This window comes from Melitaea cinxia, chromosome 4, assembly GCF_905220565.1.
Source record: "Melitaea cinxia chromosome 4, ilMelCinx1.1, whole genome shotgun sequence".
NCBI lineage: Eukaryota > Metazoa > Arthropoda > Insecta > Lepidoptera > Nymphalidae > Melitaea > Melitaea cinxia.
Window position 1 is genome coordinate 1,788,949 of NC_059397.1, and position 19,557 is coordinate 1,808,505.

General features: G+C 37.2%; 1 protein-coding gene across 1 annotated transcript in view; it reads left to right on the forward strand.

The window, feature by feature from the left end:
* Window positions 1-19,557, forward strand: part of LOC123670007 (teneurin-m) — a 305,041-nt gene that overhangs the window by 168,628 nt on the left and 116,856 nt on the right. The window lies entirely within an intron of this gene.

Sequence of the window (19,557 nt, forward strand, 5' to 3'; positions counted from 1 at the left end):
ATTTGTTCCCTAAGCTCCTTTTATTAAGGTCATATTTTTTCTAGCTATTTTAAGTATTTAGCCACAGAATTATAAACTATTCTAATAGTTTAATTTTCGCTTTACCAGTAGGATGAGAGAGCACTGAGATATAGAGCGATAGTGTTTTAAGTCATTTTTGGTTTTCATGTTATGAAATATAAGAAAATACTATATATTATTTGCTGTACTTAGCATTATATATGCAGTAGAATGTCGTCTTAATTCCCATCATTTTTCCTCTGACGTCTTCTCTAACAGAACATTGAACGTCTAATTTATGCGAGGAACGAGGACTGCCGTATTTTCATACGATTTTAGCATTTTTGCATATGCGGCTAAGGTTTAAATTACCATGAATAAATTTACGAAATTTAATCAAGAGATTGAATTTTTTATCGTAATAGTTATTGCAGTATTTTGGAAATGTATATTACTAATATCCTCTGTGACAGAACAGTATAAGACGATTTAATATTAAGTAAAATACGCAAAATATTTATATCACTGGTCATAATTACGTTTAGTGATGTGATAACAACAACTGAGTTTTTTCTAAAAACACCTCAGTGATAACAAAGAATGTTAAACAAATTTACCTACACAAAGGTTTTTTTTTTTTTTTTATAACGATATATATCCACGGGCTTATAATGCCCGTGCTCTTGTTATTCCAATTATTTGTTTGTTACTCTCGATACCTTGGCACCTACATATGCAACTTAGAGACTAATTAAACTAAGCTTAGTATCACTAATCCTACGTGAGTCCACCGACCAAAATTTAAAGTTATGCTAACTTAATTTACTTATATATATAATTACTACTATTTATTATTACTTTTTCCTTTTCTTCACTTTTATCTTACAATTGTCCAGGGGTAGAAGCTGTGTACATTTCTTGAAATTTTTGTATTTATACTGTTATTTTTATTATCTAAGTTTATATTTACACTTATATGCTAGTTATCATATATGTACACTTATTTCCTAGTTACCTTATATATACACTTATGGCCTACTGGCCTACTTACAATATACACTTAGCCTAGGTTACTGTTAGTAAGTTTTTTTTTTTTTTTTTGTTCGTTTTTTGTTTCTTTTTTATATATATTCTTATATATTTATCACCATATATGTATTTTTTTAAAATTAATATTATATAATTAATCTTAATTAATTTGTTACACATGTTAAGTATAAATAATTTGTACACGTTATGTTATATGTAATTAATCCTATTTAATTTAGTAATTATTATTTATGTTTATATAATTAATCGTATTTAATTTAGCACTTAGTACTTATGTTTATATACACACTATTTTTTTTATTCAACAAGTGTCTTCACACGTCAATAGTTTTCAACATGTCGAGCACACTCTCAGTGACGGCGGCATCTCTGTGATGAATCGCCATCTTGAGACTGTGCTCGAGTATTTTCTTATCCGCGGTCTCCGCTGCCCTCGCCACAAAGCGACCAATTGCGTCGTCACGGTCGTCGGTGTAATAGACACAGGTGTTGGTGTGTCTAGTCACCGCGACTACAGCGTGCGAAACGCTGTCGTGGATCCTGAGCCTCCTCGCCTTCGTCTGGAGGACAATGACGTCCTCGTAGGTCTGGCCCTGCGCCTCGTGAATGGTTAAGACGCGCGATCCCTCCCCGGATCCGTATCCCTGGTCAGTCAGCAACCTCTTCTCCTCTTGCGTAAAGACCAGGTATAAGGTTCGGTCTCTTCTTGCAGGAATACGCGCGCCCGTGAGGCTCTCCACTCGCAAAGATCGGATCTTTGGGCTTGAGCTGTATACGTCTTTATAAACTTCGCTGATGGCAAGGGCTACGTCTTTGGGATTTCGATGCGTGCATGACAACTCGCACGAGATGGTTGTTATCCGGGTTGGTCTGCAGTACCGCATTTCGAACAGGTTGTCCCTGTCGATGTACGGCAGCTGGTTTATGTCTCCAATAAGGACTACCTTCTGAGCTCCCGATAGTCGGGCGGCCATTACTATGGCTCCGAAGTGGTTCATGAGGGCCTCGTCCACCGTTAGGCGGTTGATTTTTGAGCCCTCGTTGAACCCATTAACTAGAACGGAGGCCATAGTGCGCACCTTTTGCTTGGCTTTGTTGCCGTAGCGGTGCGCCAGTTTTTCTTTTAAGTCTTTGGCCGCCTCGACTGTGGTCGTAATCACGACCTCCGTGTCCTCATCGAAGTCCCCGACTATGCGAGTTGTCTTGCCGCATCCCGGTACCCCGTTTATCCACTCCAGTGATGGTAGTTCCCAGGGCACGGTCGGTAAGCCGTCCTGGTCGCCCGAGATGGTTTTCGCCATCCGTAGCATCCGGTCCCCCAGCATTACTTTCGTGCATCTGGCCACTACCACCACTGGGTCCCCTTCAGGTGTTTCGAAGGTTTGTGGCTCCTCGTCATTCCCCTCCGACTCGACTGCGCTCACGAAGCCTGCTGTGCTGTTATATGCTGCCATATACCTACCCGACATCTTGCCCTTGAGTATTTGTCGGGTTTCACTGTTGTATATGGCCGCTTCGGCTTCCTCGAGTTCCACCTCCAGTAATCTTTGGTGATCGTACTGGTAGGCCTGCATGATCTTTTTGCAGGTGGCCAGGCTTACCTCGCGGTTTGCCTTTATTATCGCCAGGAACTCGATTAGGGCGTTCTCCGCATGTTGTAGCGGTGTGGAGGCAGGTCGAAGTCTCGGCGGTGTTACATTTCCCATGTCGGCCTTAGTACGAGCGGCCGGTGACGCCTCCGGGTGCCTCGGACTATTGTCTCTGGTGAACCTGCTCAGCGCCGCCGATTGCCGCTCACCCTGTCCAGCCTTTTTGGGAGAGAGGTGATGCGGGAGCTTGCCTGGTTTTGGGGAGATGGTTGCGTGGATAAAGGTCGCCAATGGCATCGAGCTCGGCTTAGGTTCAGGTGTGGCCTTTGCCTTAATTCGCTCTGCCTTCTGGGTCTCGATCCGTTGTTGTAGGCGCTCCGAGCCGCAGAGCGCGGACTCGTCGTCGGCCGGAGATGCAGGAGGTGTTGGTGTTATGGATTTCGGTCTTAGATATCCGAGATCCTCCCCCCTGTCTTCGTAGACTATGACCTCACTGTACTTGGAGGCCATTAGGCAACCGTACCTATCAGATACGTCACCTCTATCATATCCGACCCTCATCGAATCCACGCTCATTCTTTTGGGGATTCCACCGGGGGTCTCGCTCAACCGGCGTAGCCACACACTAGACTGCGTAAAGGGGGACGTCTCTCCCCACTCGAACAGCACGATGGATTTGTTATTCAAACGCACCAGACGGTAGGTCGAGTCGCCCTTCTGTTCTTGCGATAGCGCTGTGATTTTAGTGCGCTTTATACTTGTCTTTTGCGTGCTACCCTTTAACAGTAAAGCGAGCCCCGGCGAAATCGCCAGCCTATCGCGTCCTTCGGAACGACAGAAACTTATTCCCATCCTCTCTACTTCGCTGTCCATGAACAGAGCCACGCATCTGGTTTTAATTCCCACTACTTCGCTTCCGTTCCCTTCGCTAAGCGAGGATTGTGTCATCCCGCTGTGGGTCGGTTGCGGAGGTGCGTTTTGGTCGGCTCTATTCCTGAACAGTTTCTGCAGCGAGGAGGGCATGACCTTTGTTATTTGACCCAGAAGGGTGCGGCCAGGAGAAATCCGCGGAGCCGTTGAGCTGTTTCTCTGAGTGGCTTGTTGGACACAGTTTTGTTGTGTTTGTAGTTGTGCGTTGTGTGTTTGGGTGTGTGTTGCGTGGACGACGGTGTTAGCGCTCTGCGTGGGTATTACAGCAGGTGGTGGAGCGGTCGTGCTGTTCCTTTTTGCGGCTATATTGACGGCCTTTCTCGCGAATGTGAGGAAGGCAGTTCTGTTTTTTTCACTCTCCAGGATGGTATGGAGCGATGTCCGCTCAAGTTTGATCTGGAGTTTGAGTTCTAGATCTAGCCTATCCTTACTGAATCTCGGGCAGTCCAGTATAACATGCAGAACTGTCTCCTCACAATTCGGATCGCAGATACATGAAGGACTGTCAGTGAGGTGGAATCTGTGGAGATACGCCGCAAATCCTCCGTGGCCGGTCAGAATTTTTGTGTCGACAGCTGTTGGTGCCGATTTCCTTACCAGCCTGCAAGCGGTCTTTACATCCGGTAGGAATATTTTCGTGACCGAGCCCGTCTCCGAAGAATTATATCTTTCCTGCCACATCCTGACAGTCTCTTCCCTGATCTGCCTTCTGACATACGAGATGGGTACTCTGTCGTAGTCAGGTGCCGTCTTTTTTGTTAAGGCCGCCTTTTTGGCCAACCCGTCCGCTCTCTCATTGCCCGGTGTTCCAACATGGGCCCTCAACCAAAAGAACCGCACTGTCTTATTCTCCTCCCGGAGCTGTCTGATTCGACTCTTCATTTCCAGGGCCAGAGGGTGAGTCACTGAGGGGCTCCTCAGCAGATCTAAAGATGACCTCGAGTCGCTCAAGATGTTAATGGAGCATGACTTTGAGGTTTTTGCCATGTCCACGGCTCTGAAGAGTGCGTACATCTCCGATTGAAAGACAGTGTTGTGCGGCTCTAACCGGAAAGTAGAGTATCTTACTTCCCTGCCTTGGTCCCAGCATGTGAGGGCGGCTCCTACTTTACCCTCTATTTTGCTTCCGTCGGTAAAGATGAAAGGCCCGACGATGTTGTGTTCTTCAAGGACTTCGGGGTTCAGATTCTCTAAGCGCTCGTACTCTGTTGTCATGAGTAGGGAAGGGTGGGGATTTTGCATTGGTCCCACCCTGCGCTCTAGCTCTCTTCCCGGTGGAAGAAGATCCGTGCTGTGACCTTTTTTGGTTTTGAATAGTATGGCCGCCTCTCGGACGCGAAGGTCTAACGGGAGCAAGCCAGTGAGGACTAGTGCCGATGTCAGAGACACCGTTCTGTACGCCCTGCACATTTTTTGTGCAAATCCTCTCTGCAGTGAGTCTAGCTGCTTTCTTATCGACAGTTTCTCTGCTGCAGGGGACCATACGCTCGCTGCGTACAGAACGATGGGCTCTATCACCGCCACATATATGATCCGTACGATCTCCCCATTCAGACCCCAACTCACTCTCGCCGCGCGCGCGAGCTGTTTATAGATGTCCGCCGCTTTTTTACACACGGCGGATACGTGCGCGTTGAAAGTGAGCTTCGAGTCCAAAATGAGCCCCAGCAGTTTTATTTCATCTACAAGCCTCAGTCGAGTGCCGGACATATGGATTATGGGGGTGTCGTATTTGAGTTTTTTAGTGAGCACCATCGCGTTGGTTTTGTGCGCGGCGAAGCTCAGCTTGTTACGTATACCCCACTCTTGTACGGCCGCTAAGGTGGTTTCGGCTGAGGTCTGTAGGTTGCTGGTTTTTTGGCTGGAAAAAACGAGGACAACGTCGTCCGCAAAGGCCTGGCAGTATACCCCCATCGCGCTGATCTCTCTCAGAAGCGAATCCAGTATGAGGTTCCAGAAGGTCGGCCCGCCAATGGATCCTTGGACACAACCCTTCGTGGTCTCCTTTTCACTGGTCGCTCTGGCGTAATTTACGATGACCTTTCGGTCCTGGAGGTATGAGGCGACCATAGCGTATAGGTTTCTCGGGCAATGCTTGTCCACTAGCTGTTTTTTGAGAGCCGGCCACCATGCATTGTCGAAAGCGCCCTCTATGTCAAGCGATACCAGAAGTACTATCTTCTTGGACTTAATTTCCTGCCTGATATGCTCGACGAGATCGTAGAGGGCGTCTTCCGTTCCCCTCTGTGGCATGAATCCGTACTGGCTTCGGTGCAGCGTGGGGAAGAGTCTCCACTGGAGTCTACCTATAAGCATTTTCTCAACTGTCTTTCCTAGGATTGACAGGAGTCCTATAGGTCTATAGGACTTCGGGTGGGTGTAGTCCTCTTTGGCTGGTTTGCGGAGGATGCGTACGTGGGCGACTTTCCACAGCTTGGGGAAGTGGGACAGCGATAGGCATTTGTTCGCCAACGCTAGGAATAACTCCCTGTTGCAGTTTATTGCCGCCGCGCATATATCCGACGTTAACCCGTCTGGGCCTGGAGCTTTTTTGGGATTTTGGCTCAAAAGAACCTGTTCCAGCTCCGCGGCCGTAAACGGCGGGTCGTCATCGGACAGATCTTCTAACTCCGCGGGAGTTCTGCCTTCTACGGCCTCTCGGATCTGTTTGTGATGGGCGGTTTCGGTCTCTACAGAGTCATCAGGGTAGAACGTTTTTGCTAGGAGTTTTGCCGACTGTTCTGGCGACAGTGTTTCGCCTGATTCGTTCCTTAGCAATGCGTCCTCGTGTCTACGAGAGGTCTTCCTGATGACTCTGTAGATACCGTCCCACACGCTTTCGCGGTCCTGTGCCGTGCAGAACTCTTTCCAGCTCTGAGTGGCTGCTTTGTCTGCCGCTTGTTTATATTTTTCCTTGGCCCGTACGTATTCTTCGATGACGCCAGCCCTTCTGCAGGGTGCAGCATTTCTGATGCGACGTTTGGCTCTTAGTTGTTCCCTTTTCAGGGAATCTAGCTCTACCGACCACCAGGGCGGTCGGGGGTCGCCTTTCCATGGTTTTATCTTCGGGATGGTACTCTCGCATGTGCGGTGAATGATCGCGACGTATTTTGCGATTATGCCATCGAGATCGTCCTTGTTCGAGACATTTCGGACGGCTTCCAGAGTGATGCTTTCTTCCGCGAGGCCGGTTGTTAGGGTAGCGGAGAAATCTGTCCATCGCGCCTTTTTGGTGTTGTATCTACGCGTCGAGATTGGGTCCAATGGTTTCAAGGGCCCCTCAGTGCGCAGACTAAACGTAATGGCGTTGTGATCAGATGTGATCAGATTTCGTTCCACTCGCCAGGTTTCCAGTCTCGCGAGAAGAGATTGACTGGTTACCTACACAAAGGTTCGTTTTCACTGAAATAATAAATAACATTTTTCATATAAATTTCAGAAGATTTTTTTTTTTTTAAATATATTACACATGCCGGGGTTATCGATAGCTATTATAATAACATAAATATTATAATCCAATTTTTTAATTAATAAAATTCAATTATACATTTTATTTTAATCGAAATAAAAACAATCGTATGGGTTTACTTGATAATACATGTAATAAGTAATAAATATACAATAAATAAAAAAACAAAAAAATTATTGAATTGAAAACATAATAATATATGCATGGCCGTGTTTTTTTTTTGTTATCAAAGTTAAGCCTACAAATTCGTGGTAAATATTATATAAGCTAGAAAATATCTTTTACTCTTTAGGACATTAGGAAATCGTGATTGAAATCTTGTATTATTGTATACAACATTATAATCATAGAAAGCATGACCCGTCCCTCGTTTGTCTCAAGTTCAACCAAAAATAAATCAGTTATTTTAATATCTATAATGTAAACTTTGACAGATGTAACCGCACCCCATCACTTTAAATTTGGATTCGAATCTAGATTTATTTAAATGAGAAACCTTTGATTGCAGCGACGAAAGCTCGTTACACTGCCAACATTATACTGCATTTAATCTAAAACCTATTCAATTGACATAAATTCTATAATTGCTCAGCAGGACTGTCAAAATAGTTTGCTCTTACCCCCTTCATCCTAATAAGAGGATGGAAGGTTCCATTGATTGTTTCTTTTTTTTTACAGTGAATGCTTCCCGTTTGATATGATAATTCCGTTAATAGGATGAGTGTAACGTGCGCACGCATCCTAATATAGGATCAGCTGAGGTCATCGAAAATTCTAAGTAGCGATTTTAAATGAATTTTCGATTTAATCTTTTAAAGAAATGAAAATAAACGGTAAGCGATTATCATAGCCTACAAGCGTCTGCAACCCCAGAAGCATCTCAAACGCGTTGCCGACTCTACTCTCGACCCTCCCCAGCAACTCTACCACCTTACTCACCACATGAAAACAACTAAACTTGAGAGTAATATTATATAGCTGTGGTCAGTAAGGAGGTGGTACTTGTCCAGTCGGGCTGGTTCAGATTTAGAGCGGGATATTTCCTGCTGTGTCCTACCTCCACAAAATGTATACTTTCAGAAACAAAAATACTAAATTATTTTCTCTGGTTTGATTTACCGTTAGATAAGCAGATGTGAATCATCTGATTCCGCAGCTTCGCTCTTTATGATATATATACATTTTTACTCAAAACACCTTTCCTAAGACCAGATATTTATCGTCTATTATTCTATTTAATACTAATTAATCTGCATGGTTACAATAAATGGATAGAAATTTGATTTAACTGATTCACTTAACACAAAAAAAAAATATGGAATCCTCCCAAAAAGGATAACGTCAATCCATCAAGTCTCTCACTAACATCTTGAGAAATTTCAGTAGGCTGGATAATCACATTCAAGTGTGTAGTGTACCTTTATAAATTGTCCATGTTTACCCACACATCAATAATGTAGATACAACAAAAACATAAAGCGAAAATCCAAGTAAAAATCTCATTATATTCTATTCAGGAGTCGAGGAACCGTTTCGACATAATGAATTTTCTGTACAAACTTCCATCGAAACTCATTGGCTAAATTAGGGAAAAAAATATATAAACAGAACGGAGAGCGTTTTAATTGTAAATTGAATTAAATTCGACTGAAATCAACTTTCGTGTAGTCGGGTGCAATTTCTGCGGCCGCTAATGACGGGGAGGTTAGGGAGGGAAGGAGTACTCGAAACTCTCGACAGGTTTTTTGATTAACCGAAAAAATTTCAACTTTATGAGGGTAATTAATGGAGGTGTGTAACGCGTTATATTTTCGTTGGAAAGGAGTGATTAGGCGTTTTTTTATGTGAATTCTGATGAAGATTTTTACTCAGTGTAATTAGAACGTGCTGTTTCTGCAAATCATCGAAGTTTGAGGTTGACGTTAAAAGTTGTAGTTTTTTTTACATGAAAAATGAAACCTGCAACAGATAATAAATCTTATATGCCAAAATATTCAAGCTGTCATATTTGAAGCTTAATTTTAACTAAACAAAAATGGTTTTAATTTGAAAAACAGAATATTCAATAAATTGTGTTAAATTATTACATAAGAAGGTTACATAGTTCGTTACGTTATTACAAATACATAATTTTATAAATACATATGTTTTTATAGCTAAAAAACTCATTAAACATTCATACGAAAGAAGAAGTTACAAGAACGACCGGTACTAAGAAAATAAAACTAAGAACGGAGCCGAAAGAACTCACTAATCAAGTACTAACGGCTCATCGGGATCGAGAAACGGGGCAAACTTCATCGATATCTCGCATAATTGCGCCCTGAAATGGGACTATATTAAAATCTCCCACCGAATGGAAGAAATTTCGCCGCGCGTCTTAATAAGAACGGCCGAATATTCTGGATATCAGCGAACTGTTCGAATCGCCAGACTTCTTAATGAAATTTTCGGATTACGACTCGCCCCGTCTCCTCTCTCTGTCTGACCAACCTCTATTTACATAAGTACATCTCTCTCGCCACACGAAGGTGCAGTTTCAAGTTTTATGTGAAACTTATTCATAACGTTGTAATTTATCCGTGAGGAGTAAAACGTTCGGTAATGGGAACTTGGGATAATGTTTTCGTGTATTATTATTAGCGGGTTCAGCTTTCATTCTGTAATTCTGAGTTATGGTTCGTGAGAATTAGGGGATTTTTTTTAAGCAATAAGTTCGTGCTATACTTTTTCGAAATGAAGGTGCAAATTGTTTTTACGAAAATAAATCAAACAAATTGTAGTATTATTCCCAAGTATCTATATCATTCAGTTTTCCTGATTCTCAATAGCTACTTAATTTTTATCGTTTCATTTACCTTTTCATCATATTTCACTCATACCTTTCGTTACGTACGCTTTAGTTAAAACCAAACGAAGCCGGCTTAGGCAAAGGCAATTTAAAATTCAGCAGTATCACTGTTGTACAGCAAGGTACAAACTCAAATATGAATTTCAGGTAAAGACGAAAACGTATATTTTTATATTTCTCACAGGAAATTCGAAACGGTATTGAAACAGCAAAGTATCTTTTACATAAAGCGAAAGAACTATCTGAAATACTTGAAACCCGTAAAACGCGACTTTCCACTGCCTTTAAGATACCAACCATTATATTATTACGCTGCGGTAGCTTCCTAAAGCGTGAACACTTTTGAAAATTACTCGAGAAAGTATGCAAAAGCCGAAAGAATCTTTCGCAGTCAGTCGTCTATGAATGTATAATGATCACTGCAACTCATTTTGTGACGGGATTCAAAGCGAGTGCCTTTGTTCTATATTTTGCCCATTTTTGTACGATAATAAAAGGTTTCGGTGGATATTTCCATAATATCCATAGAAAATCATTTTACACTACAACAAGCGTACAGTACAATATTCTTTAATTAAAAAAATTAAAGCGAATGCAATTTGTACTGAGAATAATTTGACTTACAAAAAAATAATAATTTTAAAACATTTATTATTCTCTCAAACACGTAACAATTCAAAACAAGCAACAAATTACATATAATGTGAGAAATATATGTACGTTAAAACTAGATTCTGATTAAAAAAAAACGATAATAGTAAGTAAGAAAAACGTACTGTCCACTCATTTTACTCGGAAAACTGTTTTTTTTTTTTTTTTTTTTTTAATATAAATGCAGGAAATTCCAAGATTCTTATTTCAAAAATGATTTCAACTTTGATAAATTAGATTATTTTTACAAAGTCGAACTGTTTACTTTATAGGTGGTCTTGTTGGCCATAAATCTGATGGCAGTTTTTTTTTTAACAACAACATTATTAATGATTTATTACTTGTATAAATTATTCGGGAACTATAATTATTATTAGACCTTGTAGATATCGTGACTCGTTGTGATAAAACGGTCGAATGATATAAGAGTTCGTAGCCCTACCGAGACTCAACAGGGCAGTAGAAAAGATTTATGTTGTACCTTAAGTACACTTTAGGACTATGTTTAAATAAACAACGGCTAAACGTTGATTTCTTTATCGTGAAAAAAGTTTAAAGACCTACTTAATTATTGAGAATGTTATTTTAATTTACAAAAGACGTCAATACTTTTATTTAAATATGTTTGTTTACTTTTTCTTAAATATAACTTTTCAAAGAGCTCTTTTTATAAAGGTCGCGACATGCATGCGCAATAAGCGTGCGCAAATATTTTCATACTGTTTTATATAATTAACTAGCAATACCCGTGCGAATAATTCGCACTAAACAAGTATAAAAACTACCGACCTTCTTGTTAACGTTGTTTCAAAATTAAAGCCGTTATGTATAAAAATTTAATAAATAATTAATCAATTTACAAACAAAAAGCAATATTTTTTTTTTGTTTTATATGCCGATAGAGCAAGCAGTTACCGTTACGGTGGGATTTTTTCTAAAAAGGGAGGCAACATCTTAACTTTAGCGTATTAAATATATATGATATTTCAATTAACATCTACGCGCAGTGTTCACATTCAGTGTTTTCGTCTTTAAAAAATAAATGCTTAAAATTTAACGACAAAAATTTGAAGTTATATTGGAAATAATTTGTCGCAAAATTTATATTTTGAACGTAAAATACCATCAAGACTTACAATTAGTAGAAACAGGCTGTTAGTGTGATTAAGACAATCCAACAAATAAATGAGAGTCTGAGATTAGTCTGAGAAATATAAATGATACAAACGTTCCCTTCGGTCTTTCTAACTTCTTAGACATACTAATATTATTATCGCTCAAGTATCTCCATCTATCCGTTATACGGTCGAAATGATGGCAATTGTACTTAAGTTTAGTTTGAATTATACTAAAGGCTCTGAAACGAAAGTTTTATAAAGATCTATTGCTCATTTATTTGGCTAATAGCGTTCAATATTACCAAAATAATACTGACGATATTTCCAATATGATATAGTATGGTGAAGGTATGAAAGATATCAGTGTGGTCGAGATTATAACAGCATTAGAATTAATAGTTGTGTTTGCTCGCAAACGAAAAAAAAACCAACTTCAATCATATCGACAAGTAATACAACGTAAGTAGACGAAAAAAATCAACAAACGCACTAGTCGTCACTACGATTTTCGAGGGTTGCCCTCGATTTCTCTGGGATTCCACCCTGGTTTCCTTATTATGGTACTGCACTTAGGATATCTCCTTTCCAACAAAAAAAGAATTATCAAAATCAGTTCATAAACAACGAAGTTATTCCCGAACATACATAAATATATATACGGTCAAATTGAGTAACCTCCTTTTTTTTAAGTCGGTTAAAAGGGTCATAGTACTATTTTGTGCTTAATCCTAGACCTAGACGTGAGAATTTTAATATACAAAACGTCATCAATTGTTTCATTTTGAGGGTACTTGTAAAATTTATTCTAAAGGAAATACAGCAAAGCAGCGCACAGAAGCTTACGAGAAATAACATTAATCGTTATGTTTAGTCGAAGAAAAGCAAGGTAAAGGCAAAATAGAATCTATAGTTGAAACGTAAGCGGGATCGTTTCGAACGCGCAGAGAAACGTAGATTTTATTAAAATATGTAAAAGACTGAATTCACAGTAGCATTCGAAGCACCGTTAAAAGTTCTACTTGAAAGTTTTTCAAAAGTGTTTAACGCAAATTGGATTACTTGAGACGAATAGCACTAAACGAGCTTAAATTATGAGATCAAAGTAGAACCGGAGTTTGCTAAGGAACAAATCATATTACGTGGAATTATCGTCTTACTAAGCGATATTTAAGGGTTGAAAACGTTTTAAAATCGATTTTGAATATCGTGAAACGCTTTCACATCCAATGTTCTCTGACGATTATATAATAAAATATTCTGTTTATTTCGAATTTGAGAACGCTCGCTAAAAATATTTTTCGGACTTGAAAATAAACTGAACCGTCGGTTTGATAAAATTCTTTTAATAGACAAAGGACAGCTAAAATGTTAAGAATTGTATGGAATTAAGCACCATAGATTTAAATTAATATTTGTATGTATTAAGAGAGATTTTATAATTGAAGTCATAATTTTTTTTGGCGCGTAGAGAGGCAAATTTTACGATGCGCGCACGCGAAGTTAACTAGTCAAAGACGAAGAAGTTAGCAAAGTGAAGTTAGCTAGCCTATGAAGTATAACTTCTTACGAGCGTTGGTAAATACACACACAGTTTATGTATGTTAATTATTTTTCTATCACAAACATGATAAATAAAAATAGTATAATAATATAATTTATCATTTTCTCCATGCCTTTAAAAATAAAACTGCTTGTAATACAAAAGTTCTATCAACTAACTTTAAACTATTTCAAATATAAAAAAATCAATAATTATTTAGATAAACTATTTCTAATTTTCCGTTATGGTACAAATACATTATTTGATTGCGTATATCGCAAATGACATCCATAAATGGTTGTAATTGTTGACAAGCAAAAACATCGTGTATCCTCGCCTGCAATCCGCTTAATCCTCAACGCCTCGGGCGTGGAACGTGTACGCTGACACATGTATGCCCCCAGTAGCAGCGTTTTAACACAAAATTGAATAGAAAAACGAGAATATAAAGTGTTATAAAATATTTAAGAAAGTATGTTTACATTCTTATGCAAATAAATTGATATTGTAATTTAAAATTAGCTTATTTTTTCCTATTTTTACTTTAATTATTCAGTAGCATTTGATTTCTAATAACTTTTCTAATAACTTCTTAAATTTTTTCATGAATACTAGACTGTGAACTAGTGCACTGGACTTTACTTGTGCGATAACGTAACAGACAATTTCGCTAATATCACTTAAGATAGGAAGGGAAGTAGGCAGTGACAATCAGATTAAATACATTTTGTGACGTCATTCAATAAAGTCACTGTCAAACATTATATGGTTAATTTTGATTGTGATTATACCCGCTCCGCTTGTAAACTCGCTATCAGTAGCAACGCAACAATCGTACAAACCACGTACTAGCGTGTATTCGGTGCGCGTTGCGCGCTAACAAGCTGCAATTCTATTACAAAATTAGTAGATATCTTCCCTCACGAAATGTTTAATATTTTCATCTCTCTACGTGTCTAAGTAACGTTTGACTTTATAGCCTCGTGTATTAAATTAGACACAACTGTATTATTTTCTATGTTTATTAAAGAAAGAACATGTTCGTTGCATACATTTAAATCCCAGACTCGAGATGAACTAGTAACTCGTCTAGAATATAAATATTTTAAACAAACTCACGATCATCTGTTTCTTAGGTGTGCGTTTTATTATCTGTGTTTTAAGTTAGTTGTTTATTTTATTTTTTTTAATATACATAATACACTGGTGACTATGGGCAAAACACATGAGTTCAGGCCATTTTTAGCGTGAACTTGTGGAGGCCTATGTTTAATTCTATCTTATTATTTTTATAAACAAATAGCATCATCACTTCACTTCAGCCTATCGCAATCTTCTGCTGGACAAAAGCTTCCACAAGTTCACGCTAAAAATGACGTGAACTTATATGTATTGCCCATAGTCACCACGCTGGGCAGGCGGTTGGTGACCGCAGGGCTGACTTTGTCCCACCGAAGACGCTGCCGCCCGTCTTCGGCCAGTGTATTTCAACACCAGAAGTTAAATGGCTATCCCGCCATTGGTCGACTTTTTAAATCCCAAGGTGGTCCGGGAATCAGGGGGTGACTATATTCTTTACTGCCGTAAATATATGAAATAATATATATATATATATATATTTATATATATATATATTTATATATATATACACGTAAAATAGGCATTTCTTTGTTAGCCGTATTGATCGACATGCCTTAAATAGGCATGACTAGGCTATCTCTACGTCCCACCCTGTCATTAGACATAGACCAAAATATTTGGTGATTTCGGCACACACCATTGGCTGTTTCGTGTTTGTCCTTGCCATTACATGGACATACTGTGAATTTTGTTTTCTTTTTATAACGATTTTAAATTTGGTAAAGAATACCGACAATTTTTTTCCTTCGGCCTTTTTTCCTCTCGGCTAACATTATGGTTCATTAAGTTAAGTAATTTCTTGCAATATTTAATAAAGTCGATGACACAATAGAAAGGCGATGTCTACCGAGACACTAGAGATTAGAGCAAAAAAAATATTGTTATTTTTTCATAACGCTACGCTTCAGCCTTTAATATCCCACTGCTGGGCATATTCCTCTTTCCCCATGCAGGAGAAGGATCAGAGCTTAATCCACTACGCTGCTCCAAGCCGGGTTGGGGGATATATTCCCTACTATGAGTAACTGGGAGAGAGGGCTTAACGTGCTCTCCGAGGCACGGTGGGGAGCTATTTCATAACACTGGGTACATACTAAAAATAGCATTTATTGATTTAAGGGACGAAAACGGTTAGAACCAGTTTCCTCAAAATTTACGTTACGAAATAAATTCATTTAATAAGACATTCAACACACATTTAATCTAAACAAAGCAAAAAATATGCTAAAGAAATACAAACGCAAGCCACCTTATCAACAATAAAAAATAACAAAGCAGTGAAAATTTATGTAACATGCACATTTTTACATGCAGATGGGCTGTACGCAAAAATTTCGATTGACTCTACCCCCAGCCCCCTACAATCATAAGTGTTTTCTTTGTGGATAGCGCAGTCAACAGCGCCCTTTAACGTGCTTATCCTTTTCGGCCGAATCTCCCCTCGTATATGTAGTGTTATTTTGATGGAATTTTTTTTCATTTGACCTTTTTCTTATTCGTTTTCGTTGCAAGCGAATATTGGGTGGCAAATATTATTTCCTTTGCGTCAACAGGGCATATTTATGTTTCAATATATGACGTACATCGACATTTTGTTTAGACAGTTGCTTTTGGAAGTTTTTTTTTTTTATTCCAAATATTTACTATCCTATATTTTTACATCGAAGGCTTTGTGTTTTTATAAGTAAATTTGTATTTAAGTATAATACATCGTATATAAAACAATTATTGTTCATGTGTGTGCGTAGATATAAACGGGAAGAGGCGAATATTTATTAAAGGGTTATTTTTACATAAGTATCGATACTTTTTAGATTTAAAATACTAAATTTTATGTTGTGAAGACTCGTAATACATCTTTATTAGTAAATTTCCTTCATTAAGTAGAGTTTATTAAGAAAGTTAGGCACACTTATCAATGATATTGAATTTAAAATTTCGATAATAATAACATATAAAAAATGCATATAAATATGTAGCATCTTTATTGTAACGTAATTTTGAGCACAGGAAGTGACTTCTCATACTTTCATATACAAATATCATTAATACTTGAAAAAATCCAAAAATAAAGACCGAACTCGTACGCACGATCAAAATACGTTTTAAAAATATCTACCAATCCGTTCATAACTCAACTAACAATCAAATTAAGGGATTAAAATTCTTACGCCCATAAAAATAAAGTTTGTATTTCGATGCAAACAACCGGAGCGATTGGCTGCTGTTCAGATATTTATGTATAAGAACCTTATTACCTTGTTAATAACGTATAAATTTGTTTAACAAACGAGTTGATTCCGGCTTAATCTCTTAAATTTATAATATTAATACTACAATTAACGAAATTAACGATCCCCATAACACATTAAACGTATCCGCCTCGGTACTACGAAACTTTGTTCCTATAAAAACTTTGATTACAATAAATGAATTTTTAATAAATTAATTTATTGCTTAATTAAAACGTAATTAGTAGTCATTGGTTCTGAATTCATTAATGTTCGTTTACTAAAGTTACATCGGATAGAGAATAAATAATATCGATTAGTTCGACAGATACATCGAAAACAATTTATTTATTTATTGGATCGAATTTTAATAAGATATAAATTAATTATTAAATAATATATAGATACAAATCAGTGTATTATTCTTGTAAAGTTATAAACAAAAAAAATCTGATACTAGGAAGTGAAACAATATTGCTTTAGTATTTAAACTTGATTGGTTTATGCGCTATTCTATTGTTATAAATTATTTTTGTATTATTTTACTGTATGTTTCTCATATATAAACAAATAAAGTTCAATAAATAAAAATTTGTGTGTCGATATTTTGCAAATTAATTCTCTGCCATTAAAGAGATAATAATTAATTCGTCACAAATCTCTGCTGATAATTTGTAGATAGAATACATAAATACATTTGAAATTGAATGATTGAATGATAGATTTGTAAATAATTATTTACATCCTTAAGCAATAATTTTGTAAAATACGAGAAAAAATTATAAACACAATCGTAAACAAGTTGTAACTTTTAGCAAATTTCAAGGAAATATTGATTAATCGTAAAGAAACCGATTGAAAAAACAACAGACAACTCTTTTGCGAAAGTTTGTAGGAATACGCCAAGTTCTCACATCGATTCCATGTTCAACGACAAATTTATATATACGGGTAGTATCGGATGTAAACATACGGGATCAGAGTATTTTATGAAACGACAATATATATATATATATATGTATGTATATATCTGTATATCTATATTCTACATGGAGAAAGAGGCCTATGCCCAGCAGTGGCGTGCTACAGCCTGAATATATTGGTTTTATATAATTTTTGTCTACAATTTTGTATCGTCACTTAAAAAGTAACAGAACAATATTAAATTACCTTCAATAAATTTAGTTACGCGGCTTTTAATTGTGCCAAATGATAGAGATTGTTTCACCAATGTCACAACGAAATATAGTGACTTTATCCAACTAGTTACGTTTGACAACCCTTAAAATTATGTAAAAATGCGACCCCCTTTCAGCGCTAATGTTTAACAGCGTTGTTCAATAGAATAAGCGATATGTTGTTGTAGTGCATACGTTAGTAAGCAAAAGTATAGTGCTCGAAGCGCTTTAAGTTCTTATCAAAACTTATGTAAGTCAAGTACCATAGCTGTACGATTGTTTATTCTTTTATTTATAATATATTTTTTTTCGTTACAGGTAAGCAGCAATCTACAATGTATAAAAATCTTAGTCTCAGGTAAAATTTATTACTAAAATATCTAACTATGTTATGTATATTACATTCAAAATAATAACAATTATTACAGTAATAACCTTCATCTATAACAATTTAAAACATACTTTTTTTCTAAAACACATATACATAATTAAATAACAAATAAAATATAAAATTAAACTAAACCCAGAAGCAATAATTTCATCGCTATTTGTTTACATTATATTAAAATATCAAAATCGTTGACCCGAGTAAAAACTCATTATATAGTAAACATCTTAAGACGTAAAGTTTCTGAACCGATATTTTGTTGATGGATTGATATTGTCACACAAAGGAAAACCTCGGAACGAACTAATCAAAAGCCCCCACCACGGAAGGTAATTCAACAAGTTTTCAACTCAATCAGTCCTTTAATATTTGCACAAAACGAGAGTAATTTGGTTAAACGGTTTTCGTTTCAGGGTTTCCTGAGTAAGGACACACGTAATGTTCCCCTACCGTGGTTAACGGTACTTGAATATTTACTCGTGTGCCTAAAAATCGAATCGAATTCGCATCAATGGAAGAATAAAAAAAACTCTTATAATATATAATCCATAGGTTTACAGCGATAAATATGTAAACTTTTTTTAAGATACAAAACATAAAGATGAAGCAAAAAAGCTTGTTTTATTATAAGAACAAAACAATATTCGAGTGATTTCTCTATATTTATTTTTCAAATTGCACCTTAAAATACATACAATAAAAAACTAATATCAAAGTAATTTCATTGATTTTTTTTTTTTTATAGGAAAATATTTCATTTAAATCTATCTACTTACATATACATACATACTTAAATCTTATCTTTAATAATAATCATAATGCTTACTTTGTTGTATGACAATAGACATGTATCAAAAACTTTTTATTTGCGTTTAAAAATATTCCAACCGCTCGTGTGTTTCCATCGTAGGCTCTGCGGTTATTATCGGGCTGTGTATTAATCCACCAATTAAAACTTTGCTTATGCAAAAACGCTCTCAAACAACTTGTTAGGGTTTTCAATGTTCTCGATTCTTTTGAATTTAGACGGTTTACTTTCCATTTTAAATACAACTTCGTGATGTACGAGTTTGATATCGGTTTATAAATGTTTAACTTTCGACGTGTTTACTGTACTTTGTATGTGTGTATTTGTATATGTACCTACGTTTGAGTATTTGTATATCTGTGTGTGTCGTTATGTATGGCTGTGTATGTGTACTAATAAGGAGTTTGGAGGTAAACTGAAACAGATCAGATGAAAATGAAGAAGGGATTCATTATCATTAATTGTTGATTACAATTACGTTTTTGTTGCTAGCTTCTGTAATATATCTTTAGTTGATTGGCACTTCGATCATATATTCCTTGCAGCAGCTAATTTTATCCTATACCCATGAAAAATAATTCATTAGGCATTTAAATGTTTGTCATGGTTTAGAC